Below are 4,432 nucleotides of genomic sequence, written 5' to 3'. Positions count from 1 at the left end.
AAAAAAAAAAAAAAAAAAAAAGAAAAGTCCTGGGTGTCCCCCACCCCCCCTCAGGCTCCTGTCCCTGAACCCACCCACTACAGAAGGAACTGTGGATTCTAGTTGGGAGAGCTACAAGCTTCATTTATTCCACTCTACTTTTTTTTTCATTTTTTGTTTGTTTCTTTGTTTTTTAGAGACAGGGTCTTCCTCTGTCACCAAGGCTGGAATTTAGTGGCATGATCATAGCTCACTGCAGCCTCGAAATCCTGGACTCAGGCGATCCTCCCACCTTAGCCTCCTGAGTAGCTGGGACTATGGGCGTACACCACCATCACAGGCTAATTTTGTTTGTTGTTTTATAGAGACAGAGTTTCTTTCTTTTTTTTTTTTTTTGAGACAGAGTCTCACTGTGTCACTCAGGCTGGAGTGCAGTGGCCGGATCTCAGCTCACTGCAAGCTCCACCTCCCAGGTTCACGCCATTCTCCTGCCTCAGCCTCCCGAGTAACTGGGACTACAGGCGCCTGCCACCTCGCCCAGCTAGTTTTTTGTATTTATTTTAGTAGAGACGGGGTTTCACCGGGTTAGCCAGGATGGTCTCGATCTCCTGACCTCGTGATCCACCCGTCTTGGCCTCCCAAAGTGCTGGGATTACAGGCTTGAGCCACCGCGCCCAGCCCTAGAGACAGAGTTTCTATGTTGCCTAAATGGGGTCACTATGTTGTCTGGGCTGGTCTCGAACTCCTGCCCTCAAGTGATCCTCCCCCATCAGCCTCCCAAAGTGCTAGGATTAAAGGGGTGAGCCACCACACCTGGCCCCCCTCCACTGTTTTACAGATAGAGAGACTGAGGCCCAATGAGGGAATGAGCCTTGTCCAAGGTCCCAGGCAGCATGTGATGGCAGCCCCCCATAGTTAAGAAGCTAGCTTCAAACAGTATTCTGTGACGCACGGTAGCTCACACCTGTAATCCCAGCACTTTAGGAGGCTGAGGCAGACAGATCACCTGAGGTCAGGAGTTCGCGACCAGCCTGGCCAACAAAGAGAAACCCTATCTCTACTGAAAATACAAAAATTAGCTGAGCATGGTGGCATGCGCCTGTCATCCCAGCTACTCGGGAGGCTGAGGCAGGAGAATCACTTGAACCTGGGAGATGGAGGTTACGGTGAGCCAAGATCCCGCCATTGCACTGCAACCTGGGCGACAGAGCAAGACTCTGTCTCAAAAAAGAAAAAGAAAAAAAGGAAAAAAAAGAAGCTAACTTCAAATAGTATTCTGCGGCTAGGCACGGTGGGTGACTCATGCCTGTAATCCCAGCACTTTGTGAGGCCAAGCTGGGCGGATTGCCTGAGCTCAGGAGTTCAAGACCAGCCTGGCCCACATGGTGAAACCCCATCTCTACTAAAAATACAAAACAAAACAAAACAAAACAAAAAAACTAGCCTGGCATGGTGGCAGGTGACTATAGTCCCAGCTACTTGGGAGGCAGGAGAATTTCTTAAACCCAGGATGTAGAGGTCGCAGTGAGCTGTGATCCCACCACTGCACTCCAGCCTAGGACAGCGAGACTCTTCTGTCTGCAAAACACAAAAACAGATAGTATTCTGCCACTTTGTAACAGTGTGACACTAAGCAAGTTCCCGAAACTCTTGAGTCTCATATGTAAAATGAGGATAATATAAATCACAGAAACAATGTAGCCCAGAAGCAGCTCTGATTAAGAGGAAGATACTTATATTACAATGTTGCCATTCTTAGAAGTGGAGCAGAGTCCAATGCAGGGCTCCTGACTTGGGTTCCTCTGAACACCTGAGCCCTGCAGGCTGTATCCCCCGGCTCTCCTTTTGTCACCCTTCCTCCGGAGGGGCCAGCGCCAGCCCCTTCTAAGGTGGGAGTGAGTTGGAGATATGGAAACCTAGTTGGGTCCAGGGGAGCTGCTAGCCTTGCCCATCTTGGTCTTGGCTCTTGAAGGCCCCCTGTGGGAAGCTTCTCAGGGTCCTCGCCTTCTCAGGCCCTGCTCATGGAGGGCCCATGGCCCACAGGCTCCAGAAGTCCCCCCGCCCCCAGCCCTGCCAGCCTGAAGATGCTGACCTGGGGCACTCTCCTCTCCTCACCCAGCTAGGCCTTGGCTCTTCGTCCCCAGACCCTTCCATGATGTCCCACCCACCCCTTACTGTTCCCAGGACACAGCTTTGGCCCCAGGCTCTCTTTTCAGGCATTTCTCCCAGGGAACTTCAGCACTGGGCCATGCCCGGTCAGGTCACTCCTGCTAGGGCTTCCTCCCTCCTCCTCCATCTTCAGCGGAGAGGCAGCAGGGCAGGGTAGCAAGGCCTGGGTTTGGTCCCTTGTCAGTAGGAATTTTAGCGCGACCTTGGAGAATCCACAGCTCCTCTCTGAGGGGCTGGACAAAGTGAGCTCTAAAGCTCTCAGTCTCCCCAGCTGAAGCTAAGGGCAGGGCTGGATGGGCACGGCCCCTACACTCCACATCCCAGGCACAAAGGTGAGACAGACCCTGAGGTGACAAATCTGGGCTCAGTGGGAAACAGCTCTCCCTGCACCCCTTATCCCCATATTCAAAACCTGAGCAGCTCCCATGAGCCCTACCTCCCAACTGGATTCTGAACCCAGCCACTCTCACCACGTGTGTCTTCCACTTGGATACTACATGGCCTGTTAACCACTGAGATCTGACCTTGGCTACTGAAAATACACCAGTGGCTCCTTCTTCCCTTAGCATGAAATTCACATTCTTTCCCAGGGCCTGCTATGATCTAGTCCCTGCCTGCCTCAGACCCATTTCAAACCTCACTCTCCCTCCCTCACTGTCTGTCATCTCACCATGCCTCAGGGCCTTTGCCTGGCTGTTCCTCTGCCTACAATGATCTCCCCCAATCCTCCATGACTGCCTCCTACTCAAGGCTCAGATCACAACTCGAAAGTCACCTGTGCACAGAAGCCCTCCTTTATCTGCCTTCAGTGGGCTTCCTTCCCCCTCTGTCCTTCCTGTACTGGGCATACCCTGCTTTTTTTTTTTTTTTTTTTGATATGGTGTCTCAGTCTGCCGCCAGGCTGGAGCGCAGTGGCGTGATCTTGGCTCACTGCAACCTCCGCCTCCCGGGTTCAAGCGATTCTTCTGCCTCAGCCTCCTGAGTAGCTGGGATTATAGGCGCCCACCACCACCACGCCTGGCTAATGTCTGTATTTTTAGTGGAGACGGGGTTTCACCATATTGGTCAGGCTGGTTTCAATCTCCTGACTTCGTGATCCGCCTGCCTCAGCCTCCCAAAGTGCTGGGATTACAGGTGTGAGCCACCGCGCCCAGCCAGCTGCTTTATCTTCTTCATGGTACTTATGACTGGCTTGTTTATTAACTTGTTTATTTTTAATGTTCTTAGGGTCTCTCCAAGACAAAGAAATCTCCCATAGGTGCTCCTGTGGGTACCCAACTGGTCATGGGTGCCCCGTAAATACTTGTGCAATGGTGATGTTGTGTGTGATCTCGGGGATGAAGGCAGGGCCTAACACTTTCCATCCTGAGCCAGACGGTCCCTAACAGCCCTCTGCCTAACACTTTCCATCCTGAGCCAGATGGTCCCTAACAGCCCTCCCTCAGGGCCACCTCACCCCACCCACCCCTTCTCATGGTGGCTGCCTGTCCTCCTGCTCCGCTCAGCATTCCCTGTGCTGCTGTAACTCCCAGAGGAACCAGGAGCGCCTGTCACGTGTCCCCAGGAGCAGGGAGCACTACACGAATCCTCGGCACCCCCAAAGGGCCACCCATGCCCGGCCTCCAGCTCACCCCTGCCTGCTTCCCTCCCCCAGCTTGGCCTGTCACCCCCGGCCCTATGGGCTCCTCTGACCCCTCTGCTCAGCACAACATCCCTTGTTTGTGCTGCAGTCAACCAGCGCCCAAACCTGCTCCTTCTGTCCTCTGAGAAGCCAGGGCTTCCCGTTCCCAGGTCACACAACCACTCATTAGCTGGGTTCCAGGAATGAGGATGATTGCTGCAACTAATAATCCCGATGCCCACAGCAGCGCTCCTCGCTCGGCATAGTTGGTGCGACTCATCATCCTGCCACATCACATGTTCACCCACAAGCATTTCCCGATGCCAACTCCTTGTAGGGCCTCAGAGGTCTACGCTGGCCCCAGCTTGCCAGGAGCTGACGATCCGACAGGAGAGGCTGAGTAGACACAGGAAAAAAGACGGACCTACAGTATTGAGAGAATACGCTAGACAGTGACTGCCACAGGAAAGTCAGTGTCTGGGGGCAGCAGTGGTACCAATGGCTGGTGAGCAGCCCTCTCCCCTTCGCCCTGGGCATTTTGTGATGTGGGCAGTTGTTATTCTTGTAATTTTATCTGAAGTGCTACACAAATACAGCATTGAGACAAGTCTCCGACCCTTCCTTCCCCTGCCATCAGACTGTCCCCCTAAGCCCTGTCTATAG

The 4,432-nt window shown here is 53.3% G+C and overlaps 1 protein-coding gene across 1 annotated transcript in view; it reads right to left on the bottom strand.

Moving 5' to 3' along the window:
* CSNK1E (casein kinase 1 epsilon) overlaps nucleotides 1-3,853 on the bottom strand; it is a 39,540-nt gene extending 35,687 nt beyond the window's left edge. The window contains exon 1 of the transcript XR_001883194.1: nucleotides 3,841-3,853. The gene's annotated coding sequence lies outside the window, so the exon portion shown is untranslated. The remainder of the gene's footprint in view (nucleotides 1-3,840) is intronic.
* Between the last annotated feature and the right edge of the window lie 579 nt (nucleotides 3,854-4,432).

Source organism: Rhinopithecus bieti, unplaced genomic scaffold (assembly GCF_001698545.2).
Source record: "Rhinopithecus bieti isolate Rb0 unplaced genomic scaffold, ASM169854v2 scaffold_56975, whole genome shotgun sequence".
Lineage (NCBI taxonomy): Eukaryota > Metazoa > Chordata > Mammalia > Primates > Cercopithecidae > Rhinopithecus > Rhinopithecus bieti.
Note: the sequence above shows the minus strand (reverse complement) of the source record. Positions and strands in the feature narration are given on the sequence as shown.